This window comes from Varroa jacobsoni, unplaced genomic scaffold (genome assembly GCF_002532875.2).
Source record: "Varroa jacobsoni isolate VJ856 unplaced genomic scaffold, vjacob_1.0 scaffold_221, whole genome shotgun sequence".
Classification (NCBI taxonomy): Eukaryota; Metazoa; Arthropoda; class Arachnida; order Mesostigmata; family Varroidae; genus Varroa; species Varroa jacobsoni.
The window spans coordinates 273,683-293,807 of NW_019213123.1; the positions used below are offsets into that span (position 1 = coordinate 273,683).

Genomic DNA, 20,125 nt, shown 5'->3' on the forward strand with positions numbered 1-20,125 from the left:
TGAACTTCGCGAAGACGAGATTACGATGAACGTAGACATCACTTATTATTAAACTATCCCTTAAATTAATGTTCAAACTTTGAGATTATTCTGTCAGAGAAATGTTACACTCTAATTTAGGAAATTGGTACCACTACAAATAGGAAAAAAAAAGTAATAGAGCCTAATCACAGTCTTTATAACGTTTCGGATTTTAGTCAAAGTCCCTTGTGGTCAGTCTCGTCACTAGTCTTGCGGCTTTACTGGTAGAAGATATCTGATTTGTGATTTTGGTAGCGCTTTTCTTTCTGCTTAGTACCCAGTGTACATCAATGCCCTAATAACCTATTGTAAAGTTTGTATTGATATTGACATATAGTCTTAACTTAGCAAACATGTATCAAATATGGCTTACGCAGTCGGTCCGATTGTAAGCACTTTGAAGACGTGCTTACGCTATGCACATGTGTGTTATATGACCAGTTCAAGCCCCGTAGTTCGACTTAGGTAGCGCCCAAACTTTTAGCTTTGTGTAAATATACGCGTTATGTATGTCTGACCTAACAGCACTACCACAAATAGATTATGTGGATTATGATGGTACAGTTAAAAAGGACAAAAAAAAATTTACTTCCTTCGTATTTTTCGCAAAATATGAGGGAATTCTCTAGCGACTTTCTTCAACGTAATAACATTATTAAAATGTCTAACATAACTCAAATTAGGGTTAATTTACTTAATTTTTCGTTCATTACAGCTCACCTGTTTTCTTCTGTATGTTTGTCTTCACCAGACTTCCGCGGTTCATAGCCGATCAATGCACTTCTTAACTGCATAACCATTTCACGTCTCTCCTTTATCTTACGGCATCGACTCTGAGATGCTCGGCTCGAATATAGGTCATATATTATACTGAGAAGAACCTCAAATAACCGAGCAGTGCGTTCTGCGTAAGTATACTATCGAATCGTCTTAACCCTATTTGCATTTGTCAAGCTTTCCGAAAGTTTTCGAGCAGGCGTAAGGGGCAGAGAAAGACTTTTGTACTTTCCAAGGCTGCGGCAGAGCACCGGTCAAAGACGTCGAAGGTCACCGATTGTTCGGTGTTTTGTTTCTGTGAGACTTCGTGAAGAATAGTATTGAACCCTCTCACATCAATGCTACGTTCGCTGCGTCGGTGAAATTGAGCATCATAAACCATCAGCCAATACTAGTACTAAAGTAGCTTATGGCTAAAGTGGTAACGATGTGTATCACCTGTATTATTCTCAATATTCCTATTTAAAGGAAAAATCGGTAAGCATGTGGTTGAGACGAAAGACCAACAGTATGTAAAGTGGACTACGCTATCTCATCTTAATGTATAGTGTCGGCGTACATTATGTTTTCGCTAGAAATACGAACGTACGAATATCAATGGAACTTAATAGTATTGTTATATGCTTGAACCATGGGGGGTCATGGTGAAAACATTCATGAAGTGGAATTACCTCAGAAAGCTACACAGGCTCACATGGCCTGTCACTAGCTCACGTAACGGGTGTGGGGCTTCTGTCGTTGTCTTCATATCTTTTATGAAATTTACCACGCAGTTATGTCCGATGAGTGTTAGTACCGTTAGAGGTCACCTATCGACAATGCAGTTTCAATACGCAAGCTATTCGAACGTTTGCGGTCGTACTCAGGATCAAAAGTTTCAGCCTTCCAAGAACAAGGTGCGCTGGTTACTTGATAGTGTTGTACAACGCTGCATTATTAATCCATCAATTTGCTTGAAAAATATGTCTACTTTTGTCCTAATGGTTCCGTTATAAAGCCGTTGATAAATCAACGTATTTACCAGTTCACGTGTGTTAGCTTAATAATGTTGGCCTTTTTCGCTAGCGATATATTTGAGTCCTTTCAGGTAATCGTTCTAATGCAAACAAAAGATTCTCGGTTGCAGAACCACCCTGGAACTGGAATCAGTTACGTTGAAGAGACGTAAATAAAAACAGTTGTAGCAACAGTAATCTCTATTTAACAAACGACCATCTTTTATTTCAGCTTGAGAGCTTCGAATTGAATCGACATACATCTCTGTCGGTGTCATGGATGTAGAGCTCCATGAAAATAGCGAAAGTCTAAACGAGGCAACGACAGTGTTAGCTTTTTCAACAACTTAAGTGCCTTACTCCAGTCACGACCTTACCACTGATGGTGAGACTGCTAGAAACCCATAAGCAGCGATAATGGTAAGCGCCGACTTATGTTCCCCGTCTTTTTCTACTTAGAATACGTTCATGCGAGATGAACCAAATTCGACAGGAACATTAAATATAAATGTTAAAGGCAGAGAGCAAAGTATCCCGTCAGAGCTACGTTTCGTGTTATAAAGGGCATGCGCGTACCTCTTATGCCAAGAAGGGTATAAGAGAATTTATTTTAATCAGTTTATCTATAATTGTCTAAATGTTTTCATGTCATGCCCGAGCGGCTAAGGGAGTCGGTGCAAGAGTTAGCACAATTAGACGGAAGCAAAGCTCTTTATATTGATAAGCTTTCCTTAAAATAGATTTATTTATTTGTTTGAAAAGGGCTAATTGGCGGGAACCCACGCCGTATCTACGTAAACTATGAATATCTACTTTTTATTTTACAAATCACTAGCAGGCAAACTTTGCACAATGGACTATCACAAGGGGACAGAGCCTTGTATACCGTAAAATTCCGTTACGAAGATGCCAAGCAATGGCTTTGACCCTCTCGGGTGCTCGTAATTGTCGATAAATTCTATTAACACTGCTCATTAGCCCATACAGCAGGTACTTTTCCATGTACATTTTTAGGAAACGCGGTAACTAAGCAGCTCTTTAAGAGGTGTTTGCTTTGTTGAACTTGTGCTGCGAGAAGTATTGTGTCGTGCTTGAGTAAAGAAACACAAGTTTAAAATATTACTTAAAAATCATTTTTTATTGATATTTGTTTAATAACATAATTATAGTTTCTTTTTATTTGAGATCAGCTGTATTATAACTTTACTGTATTTTTGTTAACCCACCTTTATAGCATTATCCATACACCAAGGGGTTTAATGGTTGTGACAATCACAGACAGCGTTGTTCGATGATTACCCAGTCACACTTGACCACCTAAATGCTTCTGCACAAGAGTTCTAATTTGCCGTTACATAGATCTCTTTAATCTTTAGATTCGTACAAAGCCTATTTCGCAGCCTTTCCAAAGGCTGGCCCTTTTGCGCCACGGAGCATCATCTAATTGCGATACCTGTGGGACTCTCAGGTAGAAAACTAGTTCATAATGATCAAGCATTCACTTTTATGTAGTGACGCGTTCTCTGATCGGTAAAGAAGCATGAACGGATACTGTTCGCGTAGCTAACAGTTACTTGAGCGTGATTACTCCATCAAGCGCAATATTAAGAACTTTACAAATACTAGCTATGTATGAATGAACTTAAAAGTTGAGCTCCGACGATAAAATCGCGTTCCGAAAAATCATGCTGCCTAGTCCAGCTTAATCAAATTGAGTAAGGAATAACTTGATGGTAAGCAAACAAGAAAAAATACCAGTTCTTAAGACGAAATTGACAGAGGAGAACAAACGTCGAGTAGGCAGGCTGTGATACCCTACAGTAACTGGAAAAAGTCTATGAAACTATCGTCTTCTCGTAAGTAGTAAGGTGACGAGGGAGTCCGCAGATAAATGAATGCAAGTATATAGAGTCATAAATTACTGATACATTCACAATAAGACACAACAACTGAACAATGAGTATTTGTATGCATTTGCAGGTGTCTGTACGTGCAAAAATAGATTGCCACAATTGATTTATTGATGTATGTATCATACACGTACTTGGACGAGTTCTTCTAAAGCCAGTCGAATCATCGATCCGTTATCAATGCACCAGGTCAGACGAGTGCGTTTGGGCAATGGAACTAAACATGATAATATATGATATATCATCACCTTTGAATATCAAAGAAAATAGTTGCCATAAGTCTTGAGCAAATATAACTATGTGGAGCAAAAAAAATGAATAGATTTTCTGTAAATGTAATTTGCGACAGCTTTACTTTTTTGAAATTAATTAATTCTAAATTTAATGAGAAGGTTTGTTTTTTTAAGGTGAACAGCTATTGAAGTCGTTTCAACTGAGGAAATCCTTCGGCTTGCTCATCGAAACAATTCAGATAAATTACAGTATCAAAAAAGCAAGGAACTTTACATATGGATATGTTTAGCTATTGATTAATGCTATTACATGTTAAGCACGCGGGCAACTCCCTCTGGCCGTTGTCGACGCGGTGTTGGAACTTATTCGTTGCATGTCTACGAGACGCTTGGATATCCATAGATCTGTGAACTTCGGTAAACGACAGAAAGCGGCTTGTCTCACGCAACTTACCATTGGCTGAAAGTGTCGAGCGACATTGCTTATCTGCAACATGTCTTATGCTAAAACTTATGATATCCGCATGGAATCCGCACTCTAGGTAAGTTTGGTTTTAATCTATGATTCGTACGATCATTCAAGAGCGCCTTTAAGGGGCGAAAATGGTGTTTTACCTGCTTCAACGAGCCTGGACTTTTCGCCCAGGGTAAAGTATTAACGTAACTTGAAATCTGCAGGGTGCAAACCGGCTTTGAATCCGCTATGGCTGTGTGCACGGTGGTGTTTCTATTAGCGATCGTTTAGTTGAAGATCAAAATCGGTTGACGTCGTACACATTAGTATTGGTTTGTACGTACAGAAACTAACAGCTGATAACTTGCATCATTCCTAGCACAGTACAATCTATCACATTATCTCTACGTGATGAATACCAGTAGGCGAATCCAGTAGATTACGAAGGTATGGAATTAAACGCAAGGCAATAGGGCCATCGTTTATCGTGAATCGGTAGCCCGGGTATCTGTGTTTAGCGTTCATACTCTGTACCGGTACTCGATAACTACCATTTCCTATAGCGTGTCAATGATCGCCTGTTAAAATAACGAATAACTGAAATTGTACGGGCATGATTTTGCCTATAAATGTAAGAGAATTATTGTAGTTCATTCTACGAACGGCTTATTGCCATGGCGGAACTGGATAACTTTATGCAACTTGGCTATTTTTCATGTAAATCGACGGACTGTTAGGAGGAACGCAGAATACTTTATTTTAAAATGAATCCCTTCAACAAATATTAACATTTGTTATAGAGCTACCTCCGGCGAGCTGCTTCACGTTTTTGGGCGTCAAAACTTCACTAGTCTTAGGCAACGCAACGAGGTTGATTTGGTCGACTGAATAACTCTAATCCCATTATTATACGTTTTTAACATGTAAATGAAAGCTTCTTTTTCATACTTGCCCTAATCATAACCATTAGATAAATCGTAAGAGGCGCTCATAGTTAGAATCAATGATCTTTGAATATAATTACAAGATTAATTAAGGTTCATCATTCATTTTTTTCTCGCGCTCTTGTTTCGATAATCTCTTAAGGTCTTCGAGATGGTTCCACCAAACATTTCGGTTCATTTCACAAGCAAAAGGGGTCTAAACCAAGTCGCTAAATGAGACCTGGGCTGAGTCCTGGCTAAATGCAGGATATCAGAAACCGTATAAGAAATGCTGACTATAGCAAACCAGCAACAGTCGGGTCCAATGAAAAAGTTACTGAGTGTGAGCCGACGGGCTATTTTCAGTGAAACGCTCCTGCTCGATAGAAGCCCAATTTTCCCTTTTTTTTTTTTTATAATTTACCACTATTTCGACCAAGGCTCTAACATAGCTTTAGTGGTATTTTTACGTTTTAAACGTTTATTATTGTTCGTATTATCAAGCAAAAATTGCGTTTAACAGAGTCCTTCATGCGTCCTTCCTCTACAGCACATATTTTTTATTGGTTTTGCTTCATATCCTAAATTCTTCCTCTCTTCGACTGAAAAGAGTGATTGTTAAACGCTCATTTCTGTATCAGGTAGTGTTCTAGACTTGGGCTATCGACAAGGCTAATCGAAAACGATTTTTGAAAGCTACACTTCTGCGCAGAAGGGCTTTTTTTTTTTACCGTAAAGTATCGAAAAGTCGAGTTGTCCGTGAGTGTTATGCCCTTGCACCTAATTCGTATGCGTTCATTCAGCCCAATCGAAGAATAAGAAGTCAAGTCATGGTGTTCATACCGATATTCTTCAAATTACTCTTCTAAATATTTACTACTATCTACGATTCGTATTCTCCTGCGCTGAACTAAAATCATGTTTTTCGGTGATCGTCGGTTTTTTTTTACGTATTTGTTGGGTGAATTATTGCATTGCTCTGCTTACTGCCCAGTACACTAAGTGTTGACTAGTGAATTTTCCAGGTTTACTCTAACCGCCTTGTGTCAACAGTCAATGCCTATCTAGTATAAACCTAAGAATATATTGCCAATACATTACAAGAAAAAGAAAGGCATGAAAGGATGAACTGTAGGCATAGGTTCTAAATTCGAAGCTAACTAGTAATCCGTCTGTGAAAATAGTCAGACCTTTGTTTTTCTTTAATCTGTAAATGTAGTGAAGAAATACCAATCCGTTAGCAATAGTTTCCTGCGTTTTGCCAAATGTGGTAACCAATTCGAAACCATCCAATGTTCGCCAAGCTAGACGTAGCGCAGCTTTCGCACGGATCGGTAGAGGTACCGGCATGAATAGAATTATGCTCAGTCATCGACAGTGAAAAGTAAAACAAATAGTCTAGTTTGACAAATATTTTTATAGGTGAAGCCTGAGACAATTGAGCTTTCCTGACGTAGATAAATGACGTTGCGCAATTTGCGTTAATGGCTGATCACCCCATTGAGGGATCAATAAAAATCGCATTGTGCATAGCAAATAGACGTGGTCGTCGGTGAGAAAAGAAAAGCAACAACGCTATACGAATACAAGGCAGCAAACCGGAACGGAGAAGTTGCACTTAGGAGAAAAAGGTCGATGTCAGTATAAAAGTTCGGAATAATTTTATTGGTGCAAAACGAGAACTCGAAATCATTACTTGTAGCGTAAGAGCAACTCAAAGGACGAGCTGAACACTTTTTTACGACATTTTACAAATAAAGCTAGAGGCTAGATACGACCAAAGTAGTATCACCCTAATAGGTCGTAGCGAGTGGTCACTAGTACATCACCGATGGACAATATTTTTTTTTGTTGATGGCCGCACGTTTAATCATCTAACAAAAATGTCTTGCTAAGCATTTAGATTTTACGCAATTCATAATGTGGCTCACAGGATATATGGTTTTTCAGTGATTATACATATTATGCTTTCCTTAAGAAAGTGTTCCTTAAAAATAACTTTTCACAAAATTAACTTAACTAGCCGTTTGTCATATTTACTCAGAAAAAGCAAAAACACGATTAAAGCCGTGCTGTATAATGTATGCTTCGGATCGTTCGGTTTATATTTATTGGTATTAATCAGGCTTTTATAAGGCCTCAAGGACTACGAGTAGTAGAGCGAGACAAACCGCTGAACATCAGTAGCTTATATTGTACAATTGTAATAAATGATGCAATACCATATTCATAATAAATTTATAGTCCGGGAACGTTTTCCGCATAGGTTCGGGACGAAAACGGCGGCATACCTGGCATACTACCTATCTGATTCAAAGATCATACGACAGTATGAGCTTTTGTCACAGTTGACTTGTTATCAAAGGCTCAATGACAGGATCGATCCACAATTATGATGCCACGATGGGGGATGCGTGGGGGGGATGCCTCTATAGTATTAATTTCCTGTCGGATTGTTTCTGGCTAAACTCTGCATAGCGGCCAAAAATAATGGAGGAGGTTTCAATTTTTTTTATTAACAATTTTTTTAAGTTACACAAAATGTATCTAAATACGGTCTATCACGTAAATATAAACTTGTGAAGTTACTAAACTGAGATAATGTGCATTTACCTATGCAAATGCACGAAATAAATATACGCGAACTGTTTTATTATATATAAAGTGATACTACCATTATGTTGTGCACTGCGCTAGGTTATATTTGCAGGTGGCGTGAGGTTTGAGAAAGTTCCACAATAACTTACCTGCAAAAACTTTTACCATGTTTTGTATGTTTGCCCATATCGTTCTCCTTTATTCAAACTCTATATTTGACATTGTACCTTCTACAAATGCTGTATTTCACAGAGATTTAACGGTTCTCTCGTACGGGCCATTCACAGGAATCGTTCGTAATAGTTTCCGCGATGAAAAAATCCGGTTTTTAACATCGAGTGTTCATTGTAACAAGTAATTATTTGCTTTACTCTTAATTAAATGGACAGATATGTAGCGTAAACGTCGATGCGTATAGGACGTCTGAGACGACTAACGCTTTCTATCAAGTAGAGATGTAGGGTAGATCGTTTTCAGTGCATCATGTGCAATTTGTCTAAATGGATGCAAGTGCTGAAAGGTTCCATGCTTAGCAAAAATAATTTAGGGCTCAAAACACTGACGTTTTAGAGTTCTGTTATTTTTCTAAGGTATTGTTGGCCGTGTTCCATGACACTGCAAACGATTTTCTGGCTTAGCAAAGTCCGATCCGTGCTCAGGCGTATGTGGCGTATATTTCATAATGTATCACACCCACAGTGAGATAATAGAAAGAACGAGTATCTCAATACCATTCTAAGGAGTCGTTGCCGCTAATAAACGTATTTCTAGTGGCTATATTGCCTAGGATTTTGCTAACTTCCTACAGGGGAACACAATGTGCAGAACGGCGATACTTTACCACACACGAAGGAACAGAAATTATGGAAATGTGCCAGTCTTTTTTTCTAAAAAAAAAAAAGCTTAACAAGAAGTAGCGTATCGGCCTACCTACATTTCTCGCTACAAATTCTGACGCTTAATAGCACAATAAAATATTTTAAAATCTAGTGAGACTTACTTGTTGATATCGAGCAGGGGCTCGGGGGATTTCTATTCGAACCCGTTGGTGGCAATAAACCTCACTTTAGTGGTACGCGTTATACGTTATTTTTGGTATGGATACATACTTGACGTTTTCGATAGGCTCTAAAAACATGGCTCCCCGTCGAAGAAGCGCCTTATATCGTCTATGGAGCCAAATAGTTAACGGAACATAAAATACTTGTTTGATAATATTACAGTCAATTTTGTTATCCCAGCATATATTACGTACTTAGGCAGGCAGGCAGGCAGGCAGGCAGGCGGGCAGGCAGTGGATGGTAGGCGCTTATCGTTTGCGTTCCTTGCTCCTAATGTGCGAGCAACCGTTTCAGAAGCAGGATGACGATATACCTGGATGGTGTTAAGTGCAATAGAGATTCCTAGGCAAGAACTACCAACGTAACAGTTGTCTACATAGCTCTGACGTGATGATGATAATGATAGATCTGACAGCTCATCATAAACATCACACTAACTGAGGTCATTTAGAAAAGCTAGGATATTGCTGGTGATCTGAATGCTAGATGTTCAACATTGGGAGGAAAGCGAGAGGAAAAAGTGATGGAAAGGCAGACAAACTTCAATGCATAATCATTGATCAACTTTTATACTGAGATATGCTTTTGGTCGAACATTTCATTTGCACGTGGCACTCGTGAGTTTTACATAGCCAGCCAGTCTGTTAAGTGCAGTAAAAGAGCCATGCATCCGGCGGGTGGAACACTGGCTGTTCGCAGAATGGTCTGATTTGGTGCTAAAATATGTAAATACTGTGAAAGAAAAATTAAAATAGTCACATACGTTGGCGAATGGAGATTCATGACCATGCCGAACCATGATGAACATGCCTTCCATAGATGCGTGCAAATGGACGTAAAATATGAAGCAAGATAATTTATCTACGTCGGAATATTTTATGATAATACGGCTAGATATATGAGACGTGCTTCATGAGCCGTTAGATAGCTTCAGACCTGAATAGGAACAACGTTAATATGACATGTCAGCAGGGCATAGAGCGAGTAAAAACTACTACGTAACTTTACGCAATTAAGAGTTGAATTTCTTGTTTGAGCGCTGTGAGCTCTGTGACGGAAAGAGGCACAGTGTCAAGCAAAGGGTGATATTCGCTGCAGAGGATAGAACGAGCAGCGCTATAAATGACACACGGACGAGATTGAGCTCAAAGTTGTACGGAAAGTCAGCGGATGTACGCCTATTGAAACCCAATGTGGCAATAGATATAGGCTCGAACCTTGCCGTGTAATTTCTCAAAAGTAGGTGAAACCCTCGGAGGAGCGAAAGAAAAGGCCACTTTTTAAGCCAGATTAACAGACACTTTATTAAACAACCTATCATTCCATAGCAAACTTCGGGTTGCGTTATATTTAGTCGAGCGATCCTTTATAACCTCGCAGCTATCCTTGGGATCGAAGGCTAGTATCTGAACCATTAGGCTGAATCCATGGCTGTCCCGTGACGGCTGTAACAATTGCATGTACATACATAATAAAAATATTCTTATAGATTTCGATAGTAACATGGAAATTGGGTCTTGTTTCGCGGTTCCTTTCTTGTGGAATTCTGAATGCCTACCTGTCCATGTGGGCATACACAGTAAATGTGTGGGGTTTCTCCAGATCTAGTCATGGATACTGGATTTAGTCATGATGGCTATTATCATAGGGAAACTAATATAGCAGCAATTAATAATAATCTAATAGGTGCCAGATGCACTGTGTCCGGCGGGAACTCTGTGTAGTTGCAAAAGCTTCCTCCCTCTATTTACTTTTTATTTCAAAAAATCCTTTTTCCTGGCTGCATATTCCTAGTTTTCTGACAGATCTACGATATCTTGGCTGTAGCTGACACTGAGCGTAAATATTATGAACCTACTTTCAGGACAATCAATAAAGGAACAATTTTTATGCTGATGAACTCTGTTTAGGAGACAAATGCATCGAAGGAATCGTTCGTTCGTATAAATTTAGAGATTCTGTAAGTATTAAGCTTAGTGGCTATGTTCTATTCCTTTCTGAATAATACATAGACAAATAAACTAGCCTGAAAGTGTGAGCGATGTGTATGAGTGTGAGGTTTCTAACTTGAACTTTATTTCATAAGTCCACCCAGTGGATTGAAGGAAACGCCAAGTTTAGCCGAGCGTCAGCTGACTTTCTAAAATCAGTTAGAAAATACACTTATCATGGCAATTGAAATACACTATAGTTGTATAAAATAGAGAATAGGTGTGGCTCCGGGATGTATTTTAGTTCAAATGAGGTTAGACTATTTGCCCGCGTCGCGAACGATGAGTCGTTTGGCTGTAGAACGTATTGACGCGTATGCGCCAACACAGTCCTCGTATTTATTCGTTCATTTAAAACTAACTTAACTTAGAATCCACCTATTTTATTAAGTTCATTATACAATTTCACTGAACGCCAATTGAACTGGTCTTGTGATGACAACAAGTGTGTGATATAATAATATCTCACCCTAAATACACTATCTCCTAAAGTTGAAAGGGTATAAATTTTCGGCAAAAAAAAATCGTATTCTCGAGGCATATGTGATTCATCCGCAATAATGTATCATATCTCACGTTGACTATGCTCATTTAGAGAGCTGTCTCGCTAGGCTTCTAGTTTTCCCTTTCTAATTTGTGTGACATCGAGTATGCATATGTAGTACATTTATACATACACTATCGAGTATTATGCAGCGAAACATTGGCGTGACTAGATATAACTTGTTATTTAACTATCCTGATCCTAGTATGTTTAGTGCATGCAAGGTAGATGTAGGCATCCATAGGGTGCACTGAAAGTTCAGTAGGTTTATATAAATCTTAAAGTTACGCATTGATAAACCCGACCGGTATCGATTCCTTGCTAATGGTGATTTCTGAATGAAAAGGAAGATGCTACCCTTTACGCTAGGATAACACGTCGGCGCTAGCACGTATCACCAGACACAAAATCTCACCATTGTTTTCTACTGCAGCGGAAACCAATTTATTTACAGCTGTCGGCATAAATGACTTTTCGATAAAGCTGTGTTCCCATTGAATATAGTACACGTTTAACAGGGCTGTTCGGTATCTTATCCTTACTGATTACGAATTCGAATTCATTCCACTCATTCGAAGCTTCCACTGGACACCTAAGCAATTAGGAATGAGTTTGCTAGAAGCGACCTGCGGTCCAGGGCTGCAAGCTTTCATCGGATAGAAATGTTGAGAGATTTGCTGCTTAAACTGTACAATCTGGCCTTAATTGATTTTACTACAAAAACCAATATGGTGACTCAATATGTTCACTCACTATAAGATCATCCTGCAAGTGCTAGGCCATCTATTCCATTGACACACTTAGCAGATCGTTTGAAAAACGGAGGTCTTCGGTGATTTTCATAGACGTGTTTTACTTCATAGAAACCCGTTGGTAGAGCGGGCATGCCGAGCGTGTCTGTTTCTGTGAGTAACTCACATAAGTAAACTGAATGAGGCTCCGTAAGTCTCTTAGGTGCTCTTGTCATTGTTTGCTCAGATCGCGCAATATTTGCCCGCTGATATATTTGCGCTTATCGACAAGGCGTATAGATATCAAGGCGCACATTGTAACCCTGCTTGTACAAAATACTATCCAAGAAGCTCGCTATCCACCTGATATATGTAAAATCAGAACAGTTCAGTCTGGAAAACGGACGTATTTATAACGTGTGTTTGTGTGTGAACGATCTTGTAGACATGTTTGTACAATCCCATTGAAAACAGATGCGTAGGTTTTGACGGAAGCGTTGGCGCTTGACGGAAAATTCAAAGTACCTTGGCAGTCGGCGTAGCCATTCGTGAAATGATTCTCATGTTAGGGGAACGTATTACGTTGCCGGAGATAGACAACGTATAAAAAACGTTCTAGAGGTTTCGGCTCCAGTGGAAGAAGCGAGAACAGGTTGATGAAGACGCAAAACGCTTCGTACGGGAACCCAAACAACCTCGTGATATAATGCTCATCTCGGCCGCTTCTTTCTATCACCTTCAGGGATCCATTAAACTTTCGACTATGGCCGTATAACGTTGCTGAGAGCAAATAGATACTAATATTTTAAACTTACCCCTCAGAACGATCTAGAAAAGGCCAAGTTTTGAAGTCATTGCTTCTATATGAATTTTGAAATACTCGTCCTTACAATATAGAATATTTCATATAAAGCTATTTTCTACCTTATTGCTAAGCTTCCTATTATTTTACGAAAAAATGTCTAAAAACGATTTTTTTAAAGTACAACTGACCTTTGAACGGAAAGAAAATTTTGTGTTTTTGCTATCGAATATATATATATATATATATACTCTACTTAAGCAACAAGGAAATAACTTGCACGTGGGAGTGCACAGTATGGGATTTATTCAAAATTATGACATTAGTCACTATTGTTTAAGACTAATTCTTAGTAAATGCGCCAACATTAAAAAACACTACCCCTTGAATCTTTTTTTCAGTACTATCACTGCATCTGCTAAGAACAGAACTAGAGCATACCTAATAAAAGTTCATTGAAAGCTGCTTAAACACTGTAATTCTAAGTGTGGTACTGTTTTTATGGCAGTCAGAGTAAGGTAACATACATTTGACTCATATAGAAAAATGTATGAATAAAGAATTTTCTTTATTGAATATATGCCGTAAGTTGGACGGAAGAATTTACCACCTGCCACTGATCTGTAGACAATTATCAATGAAAAGCTAGGAAGAGTAATACGTCTTATATTTAATACGCTAGCTTTTCCAATAATCAGTTTAATTTGTTTACAATACAACTTATTCAGACGTATGGTCATCCTAGGTAAGTCTATCTCACGTCCTCAATGACTAGCTATAGCCAAATAATGTTGAAATTCTATTGTGTAGTTGAAAATTAAATGTATTTGCGGTATGCTATGGATGCACGCGTTTCGGTGGGAGCCTTGCCCCTCAACGCTGCTAATTTCTTGTGATACAGGAGCAGTAACGTCTATATAGCTTGGTCGCTTGACAGGGTATGTTGTCGGAGAAGTGATTAGAAAACTGTGTTCTATATGTTTATGTGAGCGCCCATTTATTTTCAGGCATCCATCCAGGTATCAACAGGTTATGGTTAGGTTTAGACATGAGTTGTTCGGTTATCTAACTAGCTTCATATGAAAAGCCTCTGATAGTAGGCCTCACAATCCAGTGGCAACGAATATCTCCAGGAGTGGATGGAACACGTGAAATTAAGATGATTATGGCACTGTTAAGTGTATTCTCGTTACTAGGACCCACGAGGTATTTTTCTCGGTGCCAGTAAATGTCGCTATAATAGTCATTGCACAAAATTATGCTAGGCGTGCTCAATGCGGCGTCGAATGAAGTAGACAACAGGTCTTCAGTAAAAATTGACAAAAATAATGCTTGGTCAGTTAAACACGTGCTCGAGTTTTAGGTCTAGTAAAAATCTGGCCTAGACGATTAAGCCTTTAGCTACAAGTCAAACGTCACTAGTTTGAGCGTTTCGGTCGGACCAATATATATGTAACCTATTATTCTTTCTGCATAGTGTTATATTGGTGAAGCTAAACTATCGACATAAGCGGCGAAACATTAAAAAAAAAAACGTTCCGTGCATGAAATACGCTAACGTGCGCAGAACAGTTGATTGTAAAGACCTTATTCTCTAGCGTATCGCTTGTTACTACGCTTTGGGAGTATAAAACATTTTGTCGAATCCCCTCCCCGTTCCCCCCACAGCTCGGTTTCAAGCTGTGATCTTCATAACGTGAGTCTTCGTTCATCTCCGAAACGTTTTACGATATATTCCATGACCACAAATTGGTTAGAGATACGCTCTTGAATGTTTTTTTTTTTTAATGTCTCTTCATACGTCCACAGAAATGAGCCAACATTTAGGAATGGCACCGGTTAAATGAATTACGCGTTAGCAGGTACCTTAAGGTAGATACCAGAGTCAATAAAAATCAGCAAAAGTGAGACCTCTGCTCCTTATTTTAGACATATCCGATCAGCCTGGTTTTATTTAAGGGCTGCATAAGTTAAATAACTTAGATTAATTACTGGTAATAATAATTAAGGGTAATTAATAACAAAAGAGACTCAAAAAAGATGTTCGTCCCGATAGGATCATGGAGATGGATCATTCGTGTCTACCGTTTCTATTTTTAGGATGTTCTAACCAAACGGCTTTTGGTGATGCTAGAACAGTTTTTTGTCAGTGAACAGAAATTCACGGCACTCAATGTAAAACCGCTAGTCTAAGGCAGAAAACAAGATTGGATTTAATGAGGTTCAATAAAAGCTTTAAGACAAAACGATACGAGTCAAAAAAAAAAAAAAAAAAAGTCAATAAGCTTCTTAGCGCACGAGATTATGCCTTGTCTACACATTATATTTTTCCAGTAAAATATATATTGCTCTCTCTGTTAGAACAATATTGTAACAACGAGAACACCACCGAAGAGATCCTACAGAAGAAATACCGAAGCAAAAAGCATAAAGTCTAGAGTACGTACTGTCAAACTATTTACTAAGGAAAACGACAGATAAAAAAAAGCATCGGCCGTGTAGATCATGTATAGAGCTGATGTTTCTTTCAAGTATCTGCTCCAGATGAAAACATTCATCTTGTTAATCCAATTGATTCGTCGCCCGCGCGCTGCTGCGGCCAGTTTAAAGTAAAAAAAAAACGCTGTTCTGATGCTTTAGGAGCTGTGGTGATGTTAGTAGTAGCAGCAACAAAAGAGGTAGACGAGAATTTTATTATCAAAAGCCCATAATGCCCAGTGCACCCATTTGTGTTACTTGGGTGAACTGGAGTCTAACAATATACTCATGGGTGCAGCGGAAGAAGGTCGCTTATTTGACTTGCGTAACATTGTTAAAAGACGCAGAAGAGTCGCGGTATGTTATATTCTATGACGATGACCCAGTTGAGTCCAAACAACTATAAGATCATGTATATGGGTTATAGGGAAATGCGCTGCTGCAGCGAAATTCATCAGTCGCCATTCCTTAGCATCAACTGCAATCAACCGAAGGATTTCTTAGCCTCGAACAACGGCCCCCCTCTACAATGGTTTTACCAGCATTATCGATGCTTATCATAATTTATTGAAGATTCCCTACGAAACAGTCTGTAAAGCTGTATTTTGGCTATTATTCAACTAACATTTTTGTTTTTAACCTCTTCTGCTATCATCGGCGTGGTGATGATGAGCAAGATAACCAATGCGATTATTTGTATTATCCTCCTTAACGCTTTCTTCAGGCTATAGTAAATAGTGCCTCTTAATATTGGTATAGTTAGACAATACTCCAAAACGTCTTCTCTCACCCTCCGATCCTCAGGGTTAGGCCACAGTTCTATTTTCGCAGTAAGTAAAACTATTACCAAAGGAATCCTCCAGTTCTTGCCTGTGCAGGGCAGAGGATGACCTGTGGCCGGCCACGCCTATCATCTTCGCGGTCAACATGTAATCTTCGATGTCGCTGGTAAGCTCTACGCTGCTGGACATGTGTACACTTCTACGTACCTACGGTTAGTTCTTAATATCTTCAAACACAAGTACAAACACATACGTAGACACCCAGTAATATGCATGCGTACTAGGACGCGTGGAGCAGACGGCAGCTAACGCGTGAATGAAGCACTAAACAACGTCACCTGTAGCCTTGAAGGGGAAGAAATGCGAATTTCATCAAAACAAGTTCATGTTGTCTTTCATATATTCCAATAGGCTGTAAGTTCGCATGGATGCAAGAAATGTAAGAACACGGAAAAAAGCCCAGCAGTCTGAGTCAGACAAAAAACTTACGACGAACTGGTCAGTAATAAGCGACTAATTACAACAGAGAGGGTAGCAATCTGTAAAGGGAACATCCGCGTAGTGCGTGAGATGTGGCCATTTTTGCCCTATACGAAAAACAGCAGGGTCTTGTTTGTCATCCACGGGTTCGTCTCGCAAATTGTTACAGAACACGAATAAGGACAGTAACCAAAGCTTCTGTTTATCTTTCAGGGTTACAAACGTTAACAGTAACTTATTAAATGTTTAGGTAAACGTGTCAGACCAGACGTAACATGGCGACGCGGTTACATACACTGAATTGTATATGCACCTAGGAGCGGGTGTTACAAAAAGCAATTCATACAGCATACGACAAACATAACATTACTAATAATCCGCATCTTATTGCAGATCATGATTCGGGTCATACTTAAAACTTGCGTTGTGCATAGGATTTCAAGGTTGACAGGTAGATCAGAGCACAGCTTTATGAGCGACGCACAATGTCGTCATTGTTTCGCAGCTTTCCCAATTTTAACAGCTTTGTAATACCCTATCGTCTAGTTTTAGTCAAAATCTCTAATGTAAAATGAATTTATTCAACTGCTAGTCATTTTAACCTAGAGAAACCCGTCAGCTAGGGGCAAGACGATAGTTATTGAGTTGAAACCTTGCTTTCCTATCGTCTTATGTATCTTATATCTCTTAATATCTGCTTTATTTAGAGAAGATGTGGAGCTGTGATTGGAACACACTATTTGAGTACATGCAGTTTTTATTAACCGTCTGGTGTGGTTGAATCTGAGTGAAGTTTTCGTACAAAATTGTGCTAAGTAAACACCTTTTGTCGATTTTCAAGTGAGACAAAAAGTGTATTCGTGAAAACATTCAAAGGCGGGTCCAAGTGGTCGAGCCGAAGAGTAAATACTATAAGTTCTGCGTTCAGAGCTGAAATGAAGCGTTACGGGCTAAATATAGGGAGTGTCTTCGAACAGTGAGGAGATATAGGAAAAAAAACGTACATATGTATTTTTTATTAACTATAGCTAGCGCATTATTCGAGTATACGGCCGCAATTGACGCTCAAGTTAGAAATAGGTGTTTGTTACAGGAGCACTCTTTGGTGAAGTAAGTCTAACTACAGGCTTTTCTAGTGCAGATAGGTAGGCCATATAAGAAACGAATTTCGAAAATAACACAATTTACTCAGAGGTTCCATATTTAGATCACCGCTGATGAATTAATGCAGCGAAATTTGTATTTTTTTTTGAATATTAGACTGCTAGAGATTGCACGCTGCAGACAAATGAGGCTAAACAAATAGTGGAAATTGATAAATTCTTATCGATTAGTTCAACGAAAACAAGGTCACGCGAACGCTACGTTAAAACGTCTATTTTAGAAAAAAGTTCTAATGTCAATAAATTACAATTTTATTTTTAAAGCCGTTTGTCGAAATCTCTTATGAGGGTATTAGAAATCTTCACAAACAATCGGAAGATGCTATTCAAGAAACAAGTGGACCATGGTTGAAGATAAGTGGAAGCGGATGTTGTACATCTGCAGTATCGTTCATTACAAAATCAAATGGTGATAGCTGCTCGGTAATTCTTCACCCAATGTTGGGCATGCGATAACCAACCGGACTAATTTTCCTACGGAATACGCCCAGAATTTCTTGTTTTTTTTTTTAGGAGAATACCGCACTCGCATTGAAGTACATAAAAGAATATACTAATGTACTTACTAATAAACTTGCAGGTAGGTGTCAGACCTGTGCCAGAGGTCCTCACACATTGTCACATAGGTTCGCTGCTTGTCTGTTTTGTGCCAGATAGAGCTTTGTCAATATCATATGTTTTCAGATGGTGCTTCATGTTGTCATGCCTCGTGTCTCTTTCTCGGCTGCACAAAGGGGGAAATATTTCAGCTGCTACTACTACTTTTTTTCTGATTTTGCCGGCAATAAGCGCTTTCTGCTTTAACGTCATGCCTGTTCTGCAACTGCGACGACCGCAAATGACGTGAATAATTTATATTTATATTAAAGTGTTTCCATAGCAGCACTGCTCGCGTAGTTGACTGCACTCGGGTTCCGCTTCGTAACCTATTGACTTTAATTGGCTAGAGCTGTACACCGTGACAATAAAGCTTGTTCTTCTAACATCGAATCTGATGACAACCCGACTCGTGCTGTAGCCTTTAACGATCAGGAACTAAACACAAGTCATTTTCGCGCCAGCTCGAAAAGATCGCGTGAACGAAGGAGGATGACATAGAAGCGGACACTAGAAATGACTTGCGACTGCTTAAAGGAGGCCATAGAAAAAAGCCGTACACTGGCCTGAGCTGAAAGTACGCACACACATTGCTCCAACTCTAAGGCCGCAAAGGAGTGTATCTTTTGGCGATATCCACGTTGTGTTCAGCTAGAGTAAGCAAATAAGGAGAATAAACTCCAAATCTTTGACTCACTTCACACGAGTTTTTGTAAATTCAGAAAGGGTCCAGCATATTCTTAGGCACTAATAATCAAAGCGGGCCTCCTGGAGAGATTCAGCATGCTAACATATCGCAACCGCAATTAGCGTGCATTCTGTTTTCATCTCTCCATTAAGACTAGCGAGATCATTCGTCTGCTAACACAAGCAGACATACGAGCAGACGCCTTTACATCAATGTACCCTGTTTCCTGCACAAATTATTACGGTACAATATTGTCTAGAATAATTATTACCATCATTCTTTTCTGGTTAGCTAAAGCCTGGTTAACTCAGCCGCTTCAACATTAAAACACATCACTGACTCTGTGAAGCTTGACTTATTTGTCGCCAGCCTTTATCTAATAGCACACCGCTTATTAACTGGGTTAATGAGGCCTGAGTCTGACCTGTTATTGTAAACGCTTCACGACATAAAAGTTTCAGGAATTGCATTTGTGTAGGGCTATAGTCTGGCTGCTGTGAGACAGAGCGGACACGGAGTGGGCAGTCTCAACGATTTATACATAATTTGCTCTCAAATACATGTGAAATGTGCGATTATATGCCATATATATTATGAATGTATTGTATCTGATATTTAATTCTCTAACTGTCTGCCGTTCACGTGTCAGAAATCACTGCTTTAGCTCTAGGCTGACTATGACAGACCGAGTGTTTTTTGTATCTCAAAATCCATATAGAGATTTTTTATTTATAATTGTAAGATCTGCAAGTAACTACTGAACCGGTCCATTTTTACACGGCGATGATTAACTAAGCATTTTATTAAAATAAGGGCCTTTCGAATTATTGATTAAATCCTTTCCACTAAATGAGCATAGATTTCTAGAGGTCTTCTTCTAGAGGATTTCTAGAGATT

At 39.0% G+C, this 20,125-nt stretch overlaps 1 long non-coding RNA gene across 3 annotated transcripts; it reads left to right on the forward strand.

The window, feature by feature from the left end:
* Positions 1–716: 716 nt before the first annotated feature.
* Positions 717–15,310, forward strand: LOC111273746 (uncharacterized). 3 transcript variants are annotated; one of them, XR_002688014.2, is made up of 4 exons: positions 717–2,213; positions 3,774–3,892; positions 4,119–4,478; positions 13,442–15,310. It is a non-coding gene; the product is annotated as an uncharacterized LOC111273746 (long non-coding RNA). The 3 variants fall into 3 exon arrangements; XR_015316059.1 differs by having other exon boundaries at positions 717–929; positions 2,026–2,213; positions 3,774–4,478; XR_015316058.1 differs by having other exon boundaries at positions 3,774–4,478.
* The last annotated feature ends 4,815 nt before the right edge of the window (positions 15,311–20,125 follow it).